Raw genomic sequence first — 24,794 nt, forward strand, 5'->3', positions numbered from 1 at the left:
ATTAGCTCACGCCATCTGTAAAATTCAATATGTTTTTCTGCTAATTAGCACGACTTCCTTTTTTTTTTTTTTTTTTCCAGAAAACACATTTTGGTTAGTGAGTTTTTTGAGTTTGTTTTGTTCGCTCTTCTTCTTATTATGAACCTTCCATTAACCTTTAGATAAACAGAAGCAGCTCTGAACATTATTCCCCCGGGAATCTCACACACACACACACACACACACACACACACACACACACACACACACACACACACACACACAACACACACGCACACACACACACACACACACACACACACACACACACACACACACACACACCAGCTGCGGAGCTGCTTACGGCCGATTAGGTCAGTGATCACGACTCGCCTCGTCGACGACGAAGATCTCAAGCAGCTTCAGACTGAGGAGCTGATAAAACTGCAGCGTTGTCGGAGGCTTCATTTAAACCAACTTAAAATGCAATGTATGTATTATTTGTATTAGTCTGTCGTGCTCATTGTTTTTTATTCTTTGAAATATTTCATTAACTTTGCAACTTTTTATTCGATGTCTTTTAATCCTTAGAGCATTTCCGCTGCATTCTTCTATAACTATGTTTAAACCTACAGTACTGTATATACAGAGGCTATAGGCAATCAGCAATTTTCACCAAGTTTTTAAACACACCTGAGCAAAAAGTTCAAAAAAGGATTGAATTTGTGAAATTTGGAAATATGTCACAGTTCAAAGTTCAAACTGTCTATTTGTGTGACTTCTGCACAACTATTGCTGCTTAATATCACTAACTGAGGCTGCAAAGATGATCATTATTATTACTAAATTAATGATCAACTATTTTGAGAACTGATGAATCGGTGTGAGAGTTTTCTTGCTCAGCGTCTTAAATGTGAATATTTTCTGGATTCTTTGCTCCATTTGACAAAAAAATCATCGAGACTGAATCATTTTGGATTGTGGGCAAAATAAGATGTTCAAGAATGTCATCATGTCATCAATTTTTCAACATTTTCTGACATTTTACGGACCAAACGATTACTTGAGTAATGGAGAAAATAATCGATTATGAAAAGAATCGTTAGTTGCAGCCCTAAAAAAAAAAATCATAACTTTGACTCAACAACACATAAGAAGACAAATTTTAGCACAAAGGGTTAACATGTGCTTTTATCTTTACACTGATGCCCTGTGGCTGCGGTCACTTTAGAGTGTCCAATTAACACTGAGCAAAGGTGGGGATTGGGTACCCCAACCCTTGACCTGGCCGGGACTTGAACTACCAACTCCTTAGTCACAAACCACCCTGGATAGTTCGCAAGTCCCTTACAGGGACACATACATGGACAAACAACCATCAAGAGTGTCCAATTGACCTAATTCCCATATTGCATGTTTTTGGACTGTGGGAGGAAGCCGGAAAAAAACCCACGCACACACGGGGAGAACATGCACAAAGGCCCTCGTTCCAACCGACGACAAGAAGCACTTTTACCCTTTAAAAAATACTATGTGAAGTCAAGCCGTGATATTATCATTTCTTTGCGGAGGCAGCAATTAGTGTTCACCGTCCTCGGCTTTGGAGCAGGCTGCCAGAGGAGCTGAGAACACCATGACCACTAAATATTTTTTAAAAGTAATCTCACTTGTTTACCTTCCAATAACCACCCAAGTCAAAGGCTTATTGGTTTGCCTCGGGCTATAGAGGAACCAAAAAATAAATAAAATAAAATAAATCGTCCGTGAAAGAACTGGAAAAACTTTAACAGAACCTGATCTCCATTCCTGGCCTACTTTCAGACTGATGCTTCCTCTCCCATGATGTCATACCCTGTTGCTCAATGGATGGTATGTGTTTCTATGAACAGTGTGAAACGACTTTTTCTAGTTTAGCATTCTCTCATTTTAACCCTTAAAAAACCTGAGCCTTAAAAGGTCCTTATTTTAACCATAAAAGGGGCCAGAAAATGTCTTCTGCCCATTTATTCCAGAATAACGTGTTGAAATACAGTTTTAACAATTTTAAATGATGAGAAACTAAAAGTTTTATGTTCAAAAAAACACTGTAGTGTTAAATTTGAAATTTGAACAGTGTAAAACATATTTAAACAAGTTTTTGTGTCCAAAAAACGTCGACGTGCAACTTCTCAGCTTTCGGAAACTGTTTGACTTTTTCCGAAAGCACAAAACGTTATGTAATTACGGTGATGTAAACATGTTGCACGCGATACGCTCGGTGTTAAAGGGTTTAATGCTTTATTTTGTATTTTATTGTATTTTATTTATCAGAGCTCAACAAATAAGGTTTTATTGGACTTGATGTGATGAAAAAATTAAAGTTTGGGGGGAAAAGTGAAAGATGATTTGACCTGAGAGGGGTCATCGGTATGGGAGGGGACTACATTTAATCTGATTAACATAAAAAAATAAAAATTTAAATGACACGCAGCATTCACTTTATTAAGTCATGACAACTATGTGTCTAGCGTTAACTTCAAATTTGAATTAATTATGGAAAAATGGATTACAAGGCAGCCATGCATTTAATTAATTGATGCTTAGAAGGTCTCTGCAATTACCTTTTTTTGGGGGGGTGATATCATCCAGTACACACAGGGTAGTTCATGGTCAAATTTAAAAATATATGTGCAAATTGCTATTAAAGGTGTGTGTACGTGTTCTTTTTAATGAAGTAAATAAAGATTTCAAGCTACTATTATAGCAACTATATGCAAATCCTTCAGCGTTGAATGCAAATTGGTGTTTACTTGATTTGCACCTCTCGTCTTATCATATATGAATGACAAGTCGGGTGTTACCATAAGCCTGTGGACTCTTGATCACTGAATGCATATGTATATGTATTTTATATATATATATATATATATATATATATATACATACATATACATATGTACAAGTACCTACAAGGTCATAATATTTCAGTTTAAGACTCTTGGAAGAAGTGTGGAGGCTGTGAGTTCATTACATGACTCTGCGTCTTTATTAGAACTCAACACTAAGAGCAACTCGCTGCACTTAAAGAAAAATAAACAAACACTGAAATGGTTTTAGAGTATTTCTGTATAGAAAAAAAAAATGTGTGTGTTTTTCAAAGTGATGTTGTTTCTTTGAAAAGAACTGTATATCAGATTGTTAAATACATGGCTTTGAATGGGTCATGTAGTGGCAGCCCGTCCATAGAGGGCGCTGGATTCAGTCAGGTATTACAGAGATTTATTTTAAAGAGCAAAAAAACCCAAACAGACAAGGACACACATGGACAACGCTATGCAAACAAAATTCAAATGCCTGAAAAGTGAAAACTTTTTGTTGTGTGTTTTTATTTTCATTTAATTGAATCTTTTAAAAACAATGGTGTCAGGCATGAGAACGGCAATAAATGTATATCACCGCTGGGCTAGAAATGCAAGAAATGCATTTTAAATACCCGGTATTACGTCACCGTTGTCTTCCACTGTGCTGTGAATGAATGGCTGCCTGAATTCCTGAAGACAGAAGACTCTGTCTCTCTTTTTTCCTTGACCTTTATACTTAATGAGAATATTTCATTGCATTTAACAAGACAAAAAATATAACTATGTGAATTCATGGTTCTGTAAAACCTTTTAGTTTTCATTGTATTGTTCAGCTACTAATCTTCTTAAAAATGCAATGGAATGGAATTTAATTTTATTGGTATATATATAAGAATCAGTAAAGCTGTTCATTGAGTGGAGGGAGATTTTTAGTTTTACAATGGGAGTGAAGGGAACAGAGATGGACAGTGCATTCGGACGGGATTAGTTTTACATGGGGAGGTGGAGTAACGTCATTTTACCACAGGACATCTGTGATATTAATGGTTAAACATACCGGATAAGAAAATCTACCACAAGTGGGAGGGATAAATCGATTTACCGTCACCTCCTGACGTCACAAGTGCAGACACACATCACCTTCAGCGTCAGAGACCATGGTGCAAGATCAAAAACATGCCCGACCTCCATAGTGCAGAACTGAATGCTTCTTCAAGCTCCTCCAAGTTTGAAAATCAGCAGAAAACTACTTGTAGGTCACTGACATCATCCGGTAATGATTAATGATGTGGCACATTCGGAGTGGACTAAAATCACAGAGATCAAAGCTAATCCTGCCCGAATATGGGTTTAGGACAGGGGTGTCCAGATTCCCCGGTGCCAATGGTACCTTCAGACCTCCACTCCACAGTTATTTACATACAAATGCACTGTTTTATCATAATTTTACCACAATTACCATTTTTAAATGGCAATCTAAGCAAATCTAAGCCACACAGGAGTGAACTAATGGAAAGAAAATATGCCTTTCTTGGACATCTGGAGTTAGATAACAGAGACAAATGCATATACAGTATCTGTCTGTCTCAGCTGGGTTTTGAACCGGGGACTTTTCTGCCCCCACTCTGTCCCTAGCCATAAATAAGACATTAGAAAGACCGAAGCAGGTCGGCATTTGTTCATGCTCGGCTTACGACAATGACCCAAGACAAGAGAGTGTATCAGGGAAGCAAGAGTGGACTATGAAAGTCAGTGATAAGATTTGAATGCAGTCGCTGGTGTTTGACCAGAGAGGCAGTAGGTATACAGAGATTTTTTTACCCCCAGGAGACAATGTGTGTGTGTGAAGACTCCAGTCCAAAGCTATCCCTCCGCTTCAGTCAGGTTTTCCCGGCGGTTGATTAACGCTGTGATCCACTCAGTGGCTTCATACGCTCAGCTGGGACAAAGTGCCCTCCACCCTTGGCTCCGAGGATTAGGGGAATCCCTGAGACATCATCATCATCAAAGGTGAGCGGAGCCGCTGACACTTCTTTTATTAAGTGTGAAGTGGTGAAGTGAGTAGCAACCCCCGCTCCCGATGATACGCTCTAATCCAGGGAGAGGCGACCCTGCTTACGTCTCGCCAGAGCACAACGTCAACAGCGATCGATCGACGTGTCATGTTTATGGAAGTGAAGACGGTAAGGAAAGTAGGGACCTTTTAAGGTCACACTTTAACTAATAATCAAAATATCCAAAATGTCGGCACAAATCTCCCAGATAAGCTCACATGAAGAGTGCCCACGCACACAGACAATACTTTCAGAGATCAGAAAATCATTCACAATCCGAAACACAGATCATATTTGAGAAAATACATTGGAAGAATACTTACTTTTATCCCAAAGTCTATCCCGATTTCATCCGATTTTAACGACTGCCTGGTTTCCTGCAATCGTTTTACTTAATTGGTTTTTCAGTTTCAAGTTTATGGTTGATTTTAATTTGTTTGTCTTATGAAATGTTTGTTTCTACATTCTGTCAGGGACTTTTATGTCTGCACTTAATTGTTCTGATAAGTGCTCCATCAATAAAGATTGTTTTATCATTATCATTATTATGTTGTTGTTGCCGTTTCATTTGGTATTAACGAGGGAATAAATTAAACTTCTTTCTTGTTCCTAATGCACAACATTTCAAATGATGAAGTTCCTTATAAATAAATGTACTCGTGCTGCACTACAGACAGGGGGACAGAAACAGATCAACAGAGAGTGTGGAGGTCTGAAAAATACTGGTGTTTAAAATCAGAATAGAGGCATTTGAGGATCCCGTAGTATTGTACGCAAAGAACAAGTGAGGGAGTGCAAAGAACAAGTGAGGGAGTGCAAAGAACAAGTGAGAACAAGTGACTGGGTGCAAAGAACAAGTGAGGGAGTGCAAAGTATAAGTGAGGGACTGCAAAAACAAGTGAGGGAGAAAGAACAAGTGAGAGTGCAAAGAACAAGTGAGGGAGTGCAAAGAACAAGTGAACAAGTGACACAAGTGCAAAGAACAAGTGAGGGAGTGCAAAGAACAAGTAAAGAACAAGTGAGCGCAAAGAACAAGTGAGGAGTGCAAAGAACAAGTGACATAAAGAACAAGTGAGGGAGTGCAAAGAACAAGTGAGGGAGCATAAGAACAAGTGAGGGAGCACAAAGAACACGTGAGGAGCGCAAAGAACAAGTGAGGGAGCTCAAAGAACAAGTGAGGGTGTGCAAAGAACAGTGAGGAGCAAAGAAGAACGAGTGAGGAGCGAAAGAACGAAAGTGAGGGAGCAAGAAGAAGAAAGGAGCGAAAGAACAAATGAGAGGAGCGCAAAGAACAACTGAGGGAGTGAACAACTGAACAGGAGGGAGTGCAAAGAACAAGTGAGGAGCGAAAAGAACAAGTGAGGGAGTGCAAAGAACGAGTGAGGGAACGCAAAGAACAAATGAGGGAGTGCAAAGAACAACTGAGGAAAGAACAAGTGAGGGAGTGCAATGAACGAGTGAGGGAGAGTGCAAAGAACAAGTGAGGGAGCGAAAAACGAAAGTGAGGGAGCGAAAGAACAAATGAGGGGAGCGAAGAACAACTGAGGGAGTGCAAAGAACAAGTGAGGGAGTGCAATGAACGAAAGTGAGGGAGCAAAGTGAGGGAGCGCAAAGAACAAATGAGGGAGTGAAAAGAACAAATGAGGGAGTGAAAAGAACAAGTGAGCGAGCACAAAGAACAAGTGAGCGAGTGCAAAGAACAAGTGAGCGAGTGCAAAGAACAAACATATTTTCCAACAATAAAATACACTATTTTTGAATGCTTAATTTGATATTGTGTTTGCTCTTTTATTACTGCAGTCAAAACATCAAAAAACATTTTAAGACAACTCACAGCACATTATTTTTGCTTTAGTTGTTCATTTTCCCCCCAAATTGAGACACAAAACAAGTAAATCAACCGCAATCATTTTTGCCCCGTTTGCTCCTCCCCTCCCGTCTGGAGAACATCGTCCTCTGCGCTGGTTTCATTCCAATTCTGAAAATGCCCTTGCCTGCTCCCCACAGAAAACCCCAGTCAAAATTCATATTGTTATGGACGCGACGCTTGAGTGGAACAGCGCTGCGAGTTGTGTGTGTGTGTGTGTGTATGTGATGCGCGCGAGGACACGACTTCCATTTTAACTTTTCCTCCCAAACGAGGCCAGACAAGGTGTGAATGTGGCATGAAATGAGGTACGGAAGCAGGGCCAATTGATATTTAATTAATGCTAGGCATGACTGGAGGGGCCCGGGCTCATCTGCTGCACGTCTCATCCAATATGCATGATTTTACAAGCAGGCTTCTCAAACTTTCCGCGCAATATGGAGCGTCGACACAGAGGACGCGAGTATTCAACAGCAGCACTCGACACAGTAAATCTCGACAAATGCCCCGTGGACTGCGACAACGCGCGGTCTGTTTTGTGTACAAGCCGCACACCAAATCACCGACGACGTGTTTGAGAGAACTCAACGCAAACGAAATGTCAAAGGAACTCTGGGAGCTGTTTTGTTCAATCTTTGCATTTGTGCCGAAAGGTCCGTTTGTAATTTGGTGTGAAATATTCATAAGAAGCAAAGGGAGAGCGTAAACACCTTTGCTGTTTTGGGAAGCGCAGCGTTGCAGGAGACACCTTTTCCTTTCTTAAAAAGCCTCCTCTTTTATTAATGCATGTGCTCTATAAAGACGAATCCACTCCTGCGTTAACTATGCACAGTCAGATTTTCATATTCCCTGTTTTCAGGACAAGTAACTCCACCGCTGTTATCATTATGGGGTGTACGCGCCGCATGCGGATCCTGACCACTCAGTATTTGGAGAATGTTTCTTGGCTGCGAGAATTCACAGAACTCCTAAAAAAAAAAGCATGGACTTCAGAGTATGATGCAACTCCGTGAGTTTATCGTCTTGTTATTGTGGAGAAAATTAATTGGATAATTCCAGACCGATGCTGATCCGTTTGCCAGGACAGATGGTCCCGATCATTTCAAAGTGGATTTCGCAATAAAATGGCATGTTTCTGCTCCATTGTTGTCTATTAGATATTGTGTTTTACGGTAATTGTGAGGCGTTTGGTCGTCACTGTGAAAAACAACATGTGCTATGTGTTCAGTAAATGCTCGTAATTAATCAGCTGATGGTGATGGTGACAATACCTCCATGCACTGTAAATTAAGCACATCTGAATACACTCACTGGCCACTTTATTAGGTACATAAGACACGTGAGTGCCTTCTGCTGCTGTAGTTCCTCAGCTTTAAAGTTCAGAAGAGTTACCGCTGCATTTGGTGGTCACTTTTCCTCTGACTTCTGGCATCAAGAAGGCTTTTTTGCCCAGAGAACAGTTTCTTACGGGATAATTTCCAGGTGCTTTTTATAGTTGTACAGTTGTGTGTGAAAATCCCAGGAGATCAGCAGTTTCTGAGATACTCGTTTACAGGCACTTGTGGTCCTTTTCCACTATTTGTCCCAGCTCGGCACGGCACAGGCTGGTTTTCCACTACAAAAACAGTACCTACTCAACGTGGGCGGAGTCATCACTGCACAGCTGCATATGAAACTGCTTCCTCCATGACCGGAGCACAGACTCCGTCTGACACAGTCACTGGACTGAAATAAAGCAGCAGGGTTTGTGATGTCGCTAAATACATCAGACTCCTCTGTTAAATGTTGAGATTTTAGACATTTCCCTGGTAATTGTTGGAGATTAACCCACGTTTTTAGGATTGTTATGTCTTTTTTTAGCTGATCTATAGTTCTACAGTACTTCAGCAAGCCGTCTTGACCATGTCTACAAGACGACTTGCAGTGAATCGCTGCCATGTGATTGGCTGATTAGATATTCGTGTTAACGAGCAGCGGAACAGGTGTACCTAATAAAGTGGTGGGTGAGCGTATGTAGCAGAGCAGAGCAGACACAGTCGCGTCAGTCAATTAAGTCAATCGGCTCCATGCGACTGTGTTTCAGGGTTTAGATCTCATGGCGACGTTCCCGCACTGCACAGAGGAAGTTGTTTGTTTTATGTCAAGACAGATGGAGGCAACAGCCACGCTGACGTAGTGAAGTGAGTTTGAGTGAAAAACACAGAGAAGATGGTTTCATCCGGGAATTCTAATGCTCCAAAAAACCCGGGTCGTTCATCAGTTTGACAAAAAAAAACGCTTGTCCCCCACCCGTCCCAGCGCTGTCGCCGTATACACACAAACACACCCTGCGGCGGGTCTGATCGTATGAATGAAGCGCGAGGGCAGACAAAAAAATCACTTTTTTTTACCAGCACTGACGAGTTGATTCCCAGAAACATGCAGTTAAATAAATTACTGTTTCACGGCGTCTAAATGTTTCATTTACAGCGGAGATGTTTTCATTGGCCTGAATGAGGTTTTTACCGAAGGCCATAACTGCATTTAACAAAATAAAGACGGAAAAATCTAGAAATACACACAAATGTTCATCCTATGGTGTTAATCAAATAAAAAAAGTGGATGCTGTGAGGATTTTAAAGGCTCCTAATACTGTACATTTACATTTTAATCTGCACAGAGAGTTTATGGCTGCGTCCTACATGAATTTAGCAGGAAGCAGGACATCATTTTTCCAGCCTGGGCCATCTGTCAGCCCACCAACATTGCCCACGTTACATTAAATAAATGCCTGTCTTTTCTCAGGAGTCCACAGCAGCGTTATTAAACTGCCTACCTGTGTTACGATGATAGATCTCTCGGAAACCTTGGACCCTGGCAAGCCCCGGTTACCCATAAATGCAAAACATAAAAAGATTACCTGTGCGGATAAACCAGTATGAGCAATGAAATCAGGCTGAACTCAAGACGACTGACTGGGTCTCTATTTAGACACAAGGCTACTAAAGTGGATTCACTCTGATGGTATAAAATAAATCGGAATTATGGTGAAATACAAGAAGAAAGTACTAATCGAGACCTAACTAAACTAAAAAAAAGGTTCAAATTCAAATGTTATTCATTTCAAAACTGTATAAACGACAGTGGATTCAAGGCTGAAAACAAGGTATTATTTATAATGTGCTCAACCTGAGAGAAATAAGACAATTGTACAAGTTAAATATAGGAATAAATACGAATGGAGGATCAGAATGAACAAACTGAATGGATACATGATAGAACGGGATGTGCAGATCATCTCACTCTCTCATCATCCCGAGTCTTTTCTTGTATTTGTTCCCCGATTAGTTTCAATTGCTTGTATAAATGTGTTAATCTTAGTGGAAAAAAGCTTCTCAATGATCGTTTAGGAAGTTAATGTGTAAAATGTGACTCTTTTAACACTATCCTTGAATTTGTCATTCATAAATGTGTCTTTCCATTTCTAAATCAGAAGACAACCCTCTCTACCACTGAACCACAGCAAACCTTAATGAAAAGTGGGAATTGTCCACATTATAAGATATTATCTTTGGAAATGACTTAATATGTCAAACATTACAATAATTAATATAATTAATTATATTAAACGCCACCGAGAGGCACCAGCAGCCTGGCCACGCATGGCCCAGTGGACAGAATATTTAACAACCACATGATATTAACTTAAAATGTATTCAAATTTTAATTCAAATGGGATTATAGAGGACGATTGACAGCCCTGGACTCCACCATTCCCGCCTAATGCGGCATGTTATTCAACACAACAGTCACGACAGCTAATGAAAAGTGGGTCAGTTAAAAACATAGAGGTGGTTGCTGTAATAAAACAATTCAAATCTATTATGCTGCACTGTAAAAAAGTGACGAAATATCTGCTCATACAAGCGTTTTCAGGTGAAATATCTGTATCTATGCACAAGAAAACCACAAACACAATCACACGTGTAATACATAAGGTGGGATGACAGATGATTTTCCTGAAAGGTCAACCTGGCCTTGACCGCTGCACTCTCACATGACGCCACGAGACGCATAAATGTTCTCCGTACGTAAAAAAAACCCCTCAGAAAACAGAAAAGCTGTGACAAATATTACTCAAAAAAGAAATACTCAAAGGTCAATGATCCATCCACAGTTTCACCATTAAATCATACACATACAACGAGCTGCCGCGCATTAAAAACAACAACATGCATATTATACATATTTAAAGGTGCAAGAAACCAACTCATGATTATGCCATGATTGGTTAATTATGCAGCAGCTGTAGCTGACGAGAAACTAGAGAAGCTAAATCTGCTTTTTGCCTCGCAGTCACAACCGTGTCTGCTTGCCAATTTCCCACCAGGCCTTGGTGACAAGCATGTGGATGGCAAGCGTGATAATGGATGGTTCTAATGGTCAGGCCTGGACCGCACATTAGGAACCCGGTCGATTCTCAGGAAGTGCTGCCAGCAATCAATGCTTGGCTAATGTGCGAAAAGGAGTAAGTTGAATGTCAGCGTTGCTGATCAATAACTATTCATTTTCAGCAGCCACGTTCTCCACAAATGGGACACTTAATATTGGGTGATTGGATAATTACCATGCCCAATTAAGGATGTGTGACACTAAGCAATGGATGGCGGATGGAGAACATCTGCCACAACGGGCTAATGGAGACAGTGGCCGTCTCTGATCGACAGTCGGGAGATGGATCTGGATGTCTGCAAACTGTGGGATGCCGGCTCAACCTGCAGGAGTCAGATAATCTTCTCCAGCTCCACGGCACCGGAGATAATGGATGTCCACCCTCTCAAACAGGAAAACACGGCCCCCAAAAGGGAAAATGTCCACTTTGCAACCACTCTCCCTAAACCCTACAACGCACACGTAACAAATTCAAAAAACGTCACTTTATTTTTTTGGCCTTGAATCGTAAACGACAGACGGTGTCGGACAACTATTTATTTTACGACTCGAAATAAACAGTAAATATACTCTAATTTGACGACTGTAGCCTCGTGCCGTGACAGATTATGAGCTGACGCAAACACAATTTGGGGCCAAAGAGACAGAAGGTCAGCACAGATTATCTTGTAGTTGGAATGAGTGACATCTCAATCTCTGTATGCTGGAAAACAGCCTGTTTCCTGCACACAGTGTCAACATGCTGAATATTTATGAACCCACACACACACACACACTGGAGCAGCTATTCTTCTTACGACACTGCATTGACATCTATTCATTTGGACAGACGATAATCCTAATTATAATCACTCAATGCCATAACCACAATTCAAATCGCCTCGGCACAGCACGGTTAAGTTGCGTTTCCACTAGCATAGCATATTTATTTAGTACCTGTACCTGAGTTAAGAGCGCGACGTCCGACACAAGAATCAAGCTGAACAATGCCGTAAACTGTAGGTTTACAGTTACCAGGGAAATGTAATTCTAATGATTCAGTTACACTGAAAACAACTCCTTTACAAGTCACTAGTCACTCATACCGTGCCATGTTGTGCCGTGCCGGACCATAGGTGGAAAAGGGGCTTTAGTCCTAAACGTAACCAGTAGCACAGAAGTTAGGTTCTTCCTCCTTAGAGTCAGGTTCTGGTCTAAAGTATTAAGTTATTAAGTAACATCAGTGAGCAGCAGTTTGTCAATGCTCGACACTAGGGCTGCAACTGACAATTGTTTTCAGATTGTTTCAGATCAGTGTTTTTCAGACGATGCTCTCGACACGTCTTGTTTTTTCCACGAAGCAAAATGATTCAGTTCGACTGATTTCGTCGTTATATGGAGCAAAGAAACCAGAAAATACTCATCGAGTAATTGTTTCAGCCCGACTCAACACCGACTCAACACCTGCTCCTTCGCAGTGAGTACTTTATTTCTAGCCGTGTCAAAAATCACCTCCAACTCAATCACAATTTGGTGCCGTTTATCGGTGCCACCGTTGATGTGCAGAGGCCCTACAGAACCACGTGAACGCTGACAGCAATAACGCTGCCACACACTGGAATGTCAATAAGCCCAAGGAGGCCCATTACAATTATGAGGCCGTTTACCATTTATATTGACATTTCAGTGATTTCATCGTGTTGGTAATCCAACTCCAGTTTGTTTACTCTGAACCGAAATCAAATAATTGGATTAGATGCATAAAGTGATGAGGATCTCCGTGACAGTGAGACAGGGAGCACTTTGATGGATGATCACTGGCTCGTTCCCTCCAGACAAAGCTGTAACCATACAACAGGTATGTCACTGAGACTATACAGAACAAAAGGGCACATTTCAGTGTCTGTCATTCCAAATATATTAGTAATGTATTTGTTTTGCCGATAGATTCTTTTGGAATTTGTCATTTTACAGACTCAGGGAAGCTCAGTTATGAAGCTGCATTAATTAATGTAATACATTCTGAAAGGGCTTAAAGGGGTGGGAAATACCTGGTATCTGTGTCTTTCTTTGAGGATTTTTAAACTTGTGAAAGGAAAATCGACTATAACCAACTAAAATATGAACGCAATATTAAAAATAAATTCATTAATATCAATTGAAGAAGGGACTGTAAATTATTAAAGATGTCTTTGATCACAGGGTGAGGCAGGTTTTCACTGCCTTTACTCTAAGACGCTGTGCACATAATTCACCTTTCACGGTGAATTTGGGTATTATTTAAAACAACAACATGTTGAGGCAGAAAACTTAAAAAAAATAAAACATGTGCCGTATCACAGGAGAACACAATGAAGTCAATGTCAAGGTTGCCTTCAAAAACATTCAAAAGGCAATTGGAGAGATAATGGGCACTTTTTTTACACAGGTTTTAATCGAGAACTTAATTGCCTCGATCCCACCCACAACATTAACTTTGCCTCTATTTCATTCTCAATTTGCAACAAAGTGCTTGCGAGTAGCAATGAAATAAATTTCAGGCAAAATGTTGAGGTAAGTGAGGCATTACATTGATTACTCCGAGCACATTTTGAACTGTGACAAAGAAAAAAAAAAACACATTAATTTCCACCACATTGTGTTTCTGAAAGGGGGCACATTTCAATACTAAATAAACGGCTTCAATATTTTTCAAAATATGATGAAAGTAGAAATGACTGGTGTGAAAAGAACAAAATAACCATGAAAGGACCCTTCATGAAAGAATATCCAAAATAACAAAGTTAGTGGCTGAGATACAAATGAATTGAGGACGACACTCTTTGGTTCCATGCTTGCTTTTTGTGGTTGTAAATCTTCGATGACAGTGAAGTGACACAGTGAGAGATAAAAGGAGTTGATTCTGTCCCCAAAAAACCTTCATAAATATATTAGTCTTTTACTTAGAAACAGTTGCCTAGTGTTGTTTTTTCATCTTCCTAAACTATTCCATGGCTAAATCAATGAATATGTTGAAAAAAGTCGCCCCCTCAGTGATCTCATTCTTGTGCCAGGCCTAAATATTTTAGTGAGCCTCTGGAATTAGGTGGCACTGCAAATTAATTAGGGAAAATGTAAACTTTTAAGACTCCAATGCTGCGCTAGGAAGAAAAATGTTCACATCTATCATGCGTAGCATCACTTGAGGGCATTTCTTTTCGCCATCAAACATGGCTAAGCATTGTTGCACGCTGTTGTGGAAACGTCTGCAGAGAGGAAACCGTCGTCACGTGTGGACCATCTGGAGCCGGACACAACTTGGCGAGCTTCACCATTTACTCCGGGAGCCCTGCATGCATGAGAACCGCTTCCAGCTATATTTTCACATGACGAGCAGACGCTCCGCTACTGGGACGAAATGCCTGTAGTTGGTACCACACCGGGAAATCCTGGCCTGCATGGCCTGGCCTCAATAAAGAGCTAGGAAGTTGTCAAATTAGTTGCTCGTCATTTCGTAAGTATCGCTGGAAGCAGTTTTCATCCATACAGAGCTCCTGAAGTAAACGGTGAAACTCGCCAAGTTGTATCTGCGTGGTGTTGTGGACTCACACACAGCGGCGGACGTTTCCACAAGGGATAGAGTGGAACTATAGCAACTCGTCATAGAGCGCCAAAGTTGAAAAACGGTGTCCACAAAGCTTTTTCAAGGAACATAAAGATTCCTACAGAACACTGTTGTTTGACCCACGGCCACAACAAGCGGTTTCACTACAGACCAAACTATTTGTTTGTGTTTGTGCACACACATCGAGTCCTTGTGTCTTTGCCTGCTACGTTGCTACAGCTACATCAAAGTAAAAGTGATGAATCTAGAGATTATTTCTAGTTCTGTCTTTTTGTTGAGGTCACAAAACTTAATGGACGGCCTTTAGCGTCGACAATGTGGCGAGAGAAGAAAGACAGAGGGTTAACCAAGGGCAGCACTAACTAAGGGGCTAACCGACAGCAGAGCTAACAGAGGAGCTAATTTACAGCAGAACTGACAGCCGAGTTGTGTAAGAGCAGAGCTAACCAACAGCAGAGCTAATAGAGGAGCTGAGGAGCTAACTAAGAAGCTAATAAACAACAGAGCTAACTAAGGAGCTAATTAACATCAGAGCTAATAGCTGAGCTAACAGGGATATTAAAACCATTAAGTATAAAAACTGTTAACATCATTATGAAACTGTGTCCCAACAAATTACAGGGAGAAAGAGAGCAGTAGTAAACATTCACGTTGTGCTGCTGTACAGAAACAAACTTTAGCAACAAAGCCAAGTTGAAACACGTGTTATCAGTGTTGTGAGGAGACTTTTTTTTACTTCCTGAGGTAGAAACACGCCTTGAATTTGGTTCTCACTGTGGATTGTGAGAACCATCTGAACCACAAATGTTGGCTCAAAAGCTTAAATGCCGATACTGGTGGATTTTGAGCTGATTCATAAGCTGCTGTGATGTTTGTTTGCATCGAGGAGACTTTTGTGTCAGTAAACTGTGACTATGAATGCAATGCACGCTTTAAATACAAGTGAGCCTGCAGTGCACTCTTATAGAGCATTTGTTTTATTGCCTTTCCTGGTATGGCTTTGGCAGAAGTGAACACATGTTGACTAATACTGCATTCTGTTATATTTGCAATAAATAATCTTCCATTCTAAACCGTTTTATGTCTCTCACGCGGCCTCAAGCCCTCAAACTTAATTGAAAGGGAATAAAGAAAAAGCCACAAAAACATTTCCCGTGCTTACCAAACGGGTTCAGCAGTGGCATGTGGGCCTTTTTTGCGACGCAATCATTCATTCATTCTTTTGAGGCATTCAAATCGAAATATGAATTTTGGCCCAAGATTGAAAACTGTTTTTCTCCCTCCTCTAAGAAGAGAAAGCACAAAAGACAGTTAAACTGTTTACTTTAATAAGGCTCCCATACTCGGCTGGGCTGCTCTGCTCGGGAACTCTAACGGTTTACTCTGTTGACAAATGGTGCACGATTAATTCTGAAACCTACAATTATTCTTCATCCAAACCTAAGAATGATAAAATATTTCCATCCCCTTTTCTGATTCCACAATCCCATTGCTTCCCGTCACACGATAGCAAACATGTGACCAAACTATAAATCCAACTTATCCTCAAGACATGTTGGCGAATAAAAATTCCCCCGACTTACTCTCCAAAATATCCAGCGGCTTGAAGGCGACAGTATACTGAGGAGTCTTATTTTTTACCAAATTTCACAGACTAGTTAGCAGCTCCCACTTCTGTACTGTACCACCCTTCCGCCTGGTTTGTTACACAGCAGATTACGAGAACAACCTACGAACCAATTACTCCAGTGTCTCCACTGATGTTATCGCATGCTGTGTGGCTTGGATGTATGACAAACTGAATTACGCCAGAAATCTGTTTTTGTCGTAGGAGCCGTGTACTCACTCTCACACTCACAACCCCTCAATAAATGATGCTCCCACACAGATAATTTGCAATCTTAAATTACATGAGAGCGTACTTTCCCCCAGATTGCATTTGTTCATGTTGTTTTGGTAATTACTCCGAAGTCTACAATATAAGGTTCTTTTGGCATGCGATTCTCCGACGAAACATCTGCACAAACATGTATAAGTTTAAGTTTTGTTGAAGAGTCTTCAGTCGAAGCTCCTGCGTGTCGTGTTGCCGAGTCTTATCCATTAATTGATTGTGATGTGAGATGCCAGTGTGTCGTGTTTGTGAGCTGCACACAGTGTTGTGACAGTCAGTCACTCTGATCTGGGAAATGAGTCATTGTGGGACTTGAGGCGGCAAACCCCAAGAAAAGAAATCTGTAAGTCCCACAGGGGCAGGATCACAGATCACTGACACATATCAACTCTCTGATATCTGGCTGATACGATCGTGTGGTTGCAACACTGTTGACACTTACATCTTCCATTCCAGATGGTTATCGCCGTCCCCTCTCGCACTCTTGCAGCTCAAGAGGCTGCATTTTGTTAGTGCCAATAACATTCTTGTGATTTCTGAGCTCGGTAATTGTGAGTGCTTATTTCTGAGAGGTTTCTACAAACACATTACGGAGCAAGAGGTGCCTGATTAATCAGACGACGGAGCAAATTCCGCGCCAAATCAACACGCCGCTTCCCTCCTGAGATGCTTGTACACCAGGTTTAAAGCATTGCAGTCACCAGCAGTTTTATAGGTAAAAACATCTCGTCTGTAGAAGAGGCCAAAGGATACTGGCAGGAATCGTCCAGGCTAATAGGAAAGGAGGTGAAGGAGGGCATTTCTGTGCCACATCTTGTTGAACCTTGAAATTGTGGGGCTTGTAGCACCAAAGCATCCTCCGAGGTCCCACTGACGTCTGCCAATATGAAGGAAATTAAGCTACAGAGGGCGCGTGGTCACCACACCGGCATGATTGCATAGTGGACAACCTTTGCCTCATTCATAAGCCTTTAATTTCTCTTGCAGCATGCTGATGGCAGAGTACGAATTTGTTGTGTTGGATGTGTCCCTGATCTGCCTGTGTCTGTGTATGAGGGAACAAACGTGATGTTCTTAATCTGTGACTCATTCCTGGCAAACAATTGGGCCCCTTAATGCCGACGGAGCATCATTTAAATGCTGCACCACTCTTACCTGCTCACCAGGCTCGTACTTCATGGTCACCATCTCCCCCTTTTTTTAAAGGATACCTCCAGCAGGATAATGGACCACAATACAAAGTAGTCATTATCCCTAGAAGCTTCGAAGAAAGTGAGAATAATTTAAGTGAGGTTACTCCACTGGTGTTCACTGTCACAAGAGTTCAACTCAATGGAGCACATGTGAAATGAGCTTCAACAAGAGGCTTGCAGAGTGAATGCATTACCGCACACTTTGCAAGACTTGAGTGACAACTTGTAAATGTCACATCTGGGAAGTGTCTGTAAAGCCAACAGAAGAGTAATAGAAAATAGAGAAAAAATCCAACTGCAAGCCTTAATGGAATGCTCAAACTCACTGTTTCCACCCTATAGAAGCTCCCTGGAGGAGCTAAGCAGTTGAGCCCGTTATGCCAGGATCAGACTACACCATATTTTAGTCTTTCACGATGGCGACCGTGTGGGATTATCAGTCATAGTGGCACCGTGTCTTGTTCCAAACACTAGAAGTATGATCCCAATCAATCGTGGTTCACAACACGCCGCAAGTTTACAAGGTCATCGGGAGGCGGAGCAAGAAGTTGTCAATCATGGCTAACGAAGAGTTGTGGGCAATGCACGCAGACTTTGTCCCTTTGCAGGGACTTTGCAGACTTTGTTTGTCCCTTGAGGAGACGTCTCCAACACTTCCCTGTTTATATTTATATAATCTGCTACTGTACAGTCAAACCCCACACCTTCCACCTGTTCTTATTTAACCCTCTGTACAATTGTTTAACTTAATTTCTAACTTATTGGTTCACTTTTTAAACCTTTAACACCTAAGCCTCAATATGTTTTGGGTTTTTTTGTTGTTTTTTTTGCTTATTTTAACCATAAAAGGGTCAGTGAATTAAGGGCTTTTGGCCATTTTTTCCAGAATAACTTTCACTATCTGGCAGTTATTTACAATTTACTCCATGTTAAAACAGTATATTAACAATTTAAAATGAAGAAAAATCCACTGTAGTCATGCATGAACACCATTAAATTGGAAATTTGAACAGTATAAAACATATTTAATATAACATTTGTTGGAACACGTGTCCGATATGTTTTTGTTCAATATTGTATATTTTGTAATCTTAACTGTTAACTGGTGGACGTGAAAATGCATGCTTATTATTATTTATTATTTTTACCATACTTCCCCTATTGTGGGACTAATAAAGGTTATCACTCACAATAATGAATGAATGTGTGATAATTAGGTCAGGAGTTCAGTCAACTTTTCTAACTTCCAGTGCATATATATGTGTGTTTTTCACACACCTCCATAATTCACCATAAACACAAATTAAGCATATGTTTACCACAGTTTGTACGCCGAGATGCCATTAAAAGAAAAAATGCAAAGTTGGGTTTTTTTACTCTCTCTCATTAACCAAGTAATTAACTCGATGCTAGTGTCTAGTCATGCAGCACGCAGTGTGGAGCAAAGAAAAATAAAAAATCTTCCAGCTGACAGACTTTTAATGTGCAATAATGCCACTCTTTCAGCCTGTCATCATCATCATCACCAACACACACACACAAACAAACAGCCAGACACTTTTCAAGGCTGGATTTTTAGAACGCATTGCTAATCATTATGCAGACCTTGAAACTTGAGAACCTTGAAAAGCACTGAACTAAAGCGTCTGTTCACGCTCAGGCTCGTACTGTAAAACACTGTGTGTGTGTGTGTGTGTGTGTGTGTGTGGCACTCGCCAAAGCTCAGACGCCGTCAACCCTCTTTGTTCGTGTCCTCAACAAATATCACGCAATGTTTCCCGGGGTGGATATCACTCTTTTCCATTATTTCTCATCCATTATCACTGAAGGTCAACACATAACATCAGACTGAGTGGACTCAGACGCTGTATTCCTGTTGGGTGACTCATGTTTTCATCGCTTCACCTGATGCATGTCTGTCAGCGAGTGTAGATGTGAGAGTGTGTGAGTCTGAAATGGAAGAGGGTGAGCTGAGGGCTTCTTTGCAGCAGACATACAGTAGTTTGTTTTGGTTTTTTTTCCACTGCCTGGGAGGTCGGGCAGACAGAGAGAGGAGTGAAATGATGGCAGAGCAGTGCGTGGGTCTGCCTGGGCTGCTGATGCACATCTAAGGATGACCTTGGAGGTCCTGAGGATGAAAGCTGAGTGGAATTTGCAGAGGACATGAAGACGGAGAGAAAACCTGCCTGTCATATGTCACCGTGCTGACAAGTGCTGTGGGTCGAAAGTCTACTTTCATGCTGCCACAATTCCACAATACAGTATAGAATTCTATGGAGCGAAAAAAAGGCAAACTCTGTACATACAACTTTGGTTTTTTTACAAAGCTAATGAGTTTGACATGTTTTTTTCCAAAGAGGAGAGGGAGGAAGGAATATACAGTAGATGGATAAGTAGGTAGGTCAACAATGAATATGTATATAGTAAATAGTGTAGTTTATAGTGTGAATGTGCAGTTTCTGTAATGACAAGAGGTTTTCATCACATCTTTGATGTTTAACTAATTACCATTATAATTTCTTCCTCTGTTTATCTATTGATGAAAAAGTTGCAGTTGACAAAGCCCTTTAATGACACTTAAAGGCCACATGGACCGGAAGCTCCAATTAACGCTGCGTTTGTGTGTGTGTATCTGCGTCATGACCTCGTTTATGAAACCCTAACGTTTCAGAACAAACAGTTCAGCCACTGCTGAGAAAATAGTGTTGTATAGTTTTCCTGGGCTCTGCGAAGCGGATCGGCACGTCCTTAATTTGATGTCGTCACCAGAAATCCTCACCACCGTAGCGCCTCCTGGTGCGGGCACTAGTCCGGGCACATCCGGTTGCGTACATTCAACCGCAGAAGAAGAAGAACTACTCTCGTTGTAGCTGCTGAGATGCAGAGCATCCACCGTGTCAGAGGGGGGAGCTGTGTATCTGAGAGCTGGCCTATTTATTATGTCACTTCCAGGTACCTGGCCAATCACAGGACAGTAGGAAAGCTCTCGTTGGCTGGCCAATCACAACACAGTCCACGTTCTGGGGGTGTGATTTTGGTCTGAAACAGCGCGGCTGACGAGAGCGTCAGTGAGGAGATATTTTGATCGGCTCGTTTGCAGCGATTAGGAGGTTTTTAACCATGAAAACAAGTTAATATATGTAAGTAGACCAACTAACATATATGTGTGATACAAGCATTCGATGTCACCTTTAATCACAGGAAGTTAATGTGTTGCAATAAAATGTGTTATGGCTGGAAATGTGTTTCAGATGTGTTTAGTTACATTGTTTTGTCCAATTCAGTATCATTGGTAAGGAAGGAAGAAAAGAACATGGGTGGATGGATAGACAAAATCATATTGGAGTGAATTATTAAATACACTGAATAAAATATCAGGATGAAGAAGAATATGTGTATGAAGAGGGCCGTTTGTGCAAAGTTACCCAGGGTGCAGAGGTGCAGGGCTTTAGGTGTTTAAGCTGCAGTAGAAAACTTGAGGTGTTTTGTTATGTTATTGTTCTGCCCCTGTTTAGTCTTTGTGGACAAAAAAATCATGTACAAATATTTGCAGACGACTTTCCTTGACCTTAAAAACGAAGGATTTATATGTATATGTATATATATATATATATATATATATATATATATATATATATATATATATATATATATATATATACATATATTATTATTATAGAGTTAGTAAGTAAAATCTAGATTTAAAGAGTGTGACACAGAAATCTTTATAAAGTTATATAAAGTGTTTGCACATAGTCCGAGAAATGAGTTTTGACGTTTATGTACATTTAAGCATCTAGCAGGCGCTTTTATCCAAAGTGACTTACAAGAGAGGAATATAAGCTACATAGAAGTAGTCTTGGAGAGAACTCCACTAGATAGGAACAGTGGACTGATAGAGAGGGAGAGTGCCGAGGTGCATCCAAGTGCAGGAGGTAAGGGTAGGGTAAGAACTAGGACAGAAGACGCTCTTGGAAGACCTGGTTCTTCAAGAGGCCACGGCATTCTGGACCATCTGTGGCGGTTTCACAGCACAGGTCAGGAGGCCTCTTAGCAGAGCCAAATCCTGTACTAGGAGTCTGATTTTTTTCGAGATACTCTGTCATTACAGGTGATTATGGAGTCATAACTTGCAGTTATGTAGCGGCTGAGAATCACGACACAAAGATGACGAAAGGCCTTGTGGATTCCATGCACTCGTCTGTCTGGCGAGGCCTCCCAGATGTGCCTCTGTCCGTCTTCCATTATGATGTACTACACGAGATAGATCAATCGATATCCGCGCCCGACGCCCACTGATTGTTTTTCCAAACCCACCCAGCGACCTACGTCTTCTGATTACGGATATTGTATAGTGTGACCTTTACATAAACAAGTCCTTGGTGTGGATGTTTTTGGTCCGCCGCGGTGTGTGATGACTGTGTTTACACCTGCACCAACAAATCACATCAAGGAGGAAAATGAATGAGTCCGATTATAAAGCAGGTGTGTGTGGCGGGGATAAAACACCCTTAATGAAATGTCCAGCATCTGTTCTGATTGATAATGCAGATTTTTGGTGGAGGGGCCGTGTCTGACAGCCGGCTGATTATTAAAACAGTCCACACGATGATATGTGCTTGCCCTTTTCATGGTTCATTAAGACGATGAGATGTCCTTTCACACGCGGGCTGCAGCTCATTAAGCCTTTCATTAAATCACGTAAGGTATATGAGAAAAATGATTGAAAAACAGGAATGTGCCGTCGGGAGATAATGACGACTTACTGCGGTTAAAAAACCCCCACAAACACCTGGAAGGGAAATTTCCATTATCTTACAATAAAAGTGTCGTTATGTTTACTGTGGCAGATCAAAGAGCAATCGCATCCCAATTCCACTCATGCACGTTTCCAGTTAGAGCGGATTCTGACATTCACTGACAGTGTGTGTGTGTGTGTGTGTGGATCCATTCTGAATTGTGACCATATGTTAATACACAGCAGATATTAATCTGTATACTTTCTTCTGCCTGCATTTATACGACTTAACAACTGTACATAAAAGGTCAACTTTTTATTTAAAGAAATGCGTTTTTATCCCCGTCTTCTTATTGCTTCTTATTCTTGTTGCAGAGGTCACAAAATTAGACCGTTTTTTTCTTTTCTTTTTGTTCATAAAAACGAGCAAAGTGAACTTTAATCCTTAGAACACAGAGCATTTTCAGCTGCTTTTTTCCATTATTATGTTAAAACATACAGTATATACAGAGGCTATAAGAATGTGCAATATAGTATACCTACTGTCTTATATCCTTTTTTTTAGCACAACCTAGGCAATCTGATGAAACTTTTTTTTAAGCAAAAAGTCCTCAAAATGTTTAAAATCGGATTGAATTTGTGAAATCTGAGAATATGTCACAGTTTAAAGTTCCCTTGTGAACTTGTGAAAAATGCGATACATAACTTTGACTCAACAACACGTAAGAAGACGAAATAAAGGCATTTATTAAAGCCTAAATATGTGACCTATAAATAAGGAGTTGCGTAAATTAGGGGTTAACATCACTAAGGGTTAACATAGTAATGGAAATTTGGTGAGTGATTTTCTGCATATTAATTAACGTGGCTACGATTTCATATATCAATAAAAAGCAAAAGTCGTTTGCAGGAGCTGGAAAATCAGCCTTTGAGTTTGTTGTGCTTTTCCCGACTAAACTGCTCTTGATTACTAAACAACCTTAAAGAACACATTAACCCCCCCACTGCCTCCCACGCATCCACACACTGTTTGAGGTTTAAGCTTCACGCCGGAATGAGTTTTTGTGAATCAGTCTCATCACTGTGACTCATCATGAGTTCACTGTGGGCTTGGCCAAGTCGTATGACACCTTTTAACCAATGGAAACGACTGAAAGAAATCACCCACACACTTTATTAATCCTTATTTGTTTTTTGGGGCCACACGGGTGGTGTATTGGTTAGCACTCTTGCGTTTGCAGCAAGAAGACCCGTGGTTTGATCCCCGGATGAAATGAGGGCCTTTCTGCATGGAGTATGCATGTTCTCCCCGTGTGTGTGGGTGTTCTCCAGGTTCTCCTGTTTCCTCCTAAACCATGCAGAGGTTAACTGAACTAGTAGTTCTGTATAAAATATTAAGGCTCAAAGCCAGTAGGACTAGGGGAAATTTATTATCTTGAATTTATCCCCTGGTCCCCTGGAGTGCCGACCAATATCTTCTGCCACCGAGGCTGCAGATATTGGAGCAACACGTCTTAGTTTGGAGTTCAGACAAACTCTGTGATTACTAAAGAAGCTAAAGTTACACAGAACAGCCAGTGGTGTTATGAGGAAACAGTGCACAGGCTACGTTTGGCCAATAAATTCCGAACTGTGAAGGCGAGGGAATGAAATGTTTACACTTGGGTTTTTCAGCTCAAGTTAAATCCTCCCGATATTATTTCTGCTGCTGGACTTTTGAGAATCCAAACTGTTTGGCTGTGGAGTTGGAAATTAAACTGGCTCCTCTCGGATACAGAGGAGTGACAACTTAAAGGGAGAAACACAGAACAGATGCCAGAATTATGTGGACTGCAATGCATGCTAACGTCCAATAATGCTCTGGGGCATGTTTAAAAAAAAACATGCCCCAGCGAGCGGGCCAAGTCGATTCTGCTTTTTTGAAGGAAATGTCACAGTGACTTCTGCAGGAGCGGCAGGAGAATTGGTGTTCAACGAAATGTTCCAACTTTGCCAGTGATTAAAAACTGCAGTGCACAACCTTTTAAATATAAACACATGTCAATAAGCCAATCACACAACTCTCTCTCTCTCTCTCTCTCTCCGTTTCTCAGTATTGCAGTGTTTAGCTCAAGTGTTCATGAGTTCAGGTTGGGACAAAAGTCCAGAGAGGCTCGGGTCAGGCTCGGTCACATCAACTGACAAGGTCATTCCAAATCCTTTTAGTGAAAGACTGAGT

At 40.9% G+C, this 24,794-nt stretch overlaps 1 protein-coding gene across 1 annotated transcript in view; it reads right to left on the bottom strand.

The window, feature by feature from the left end:
• The window catches only part of gpc5a (glypican 5a), a 145,883-nt gene that overhangs the window by 13,198 nt on the left and 107,891 nt on the right, over positions 1-24,794 (bottom strand). The window lies entirely within an intron of this gene.

Source organism: Solea senegalensis, linkage group LG7 (genome assembly GCF_019176455.1).
Source record: "Solea senegalensis isolate Sse05_10M linkage group LG7, IFAPA_SoseM_1, whole genome shotgun sequence".
Lineage (NCBI taxonomy): Eukaryota > Metazoa > Chordata > Actinopteri > Pleuronectiformes > Soleidae > Solea > Solea senegalensis.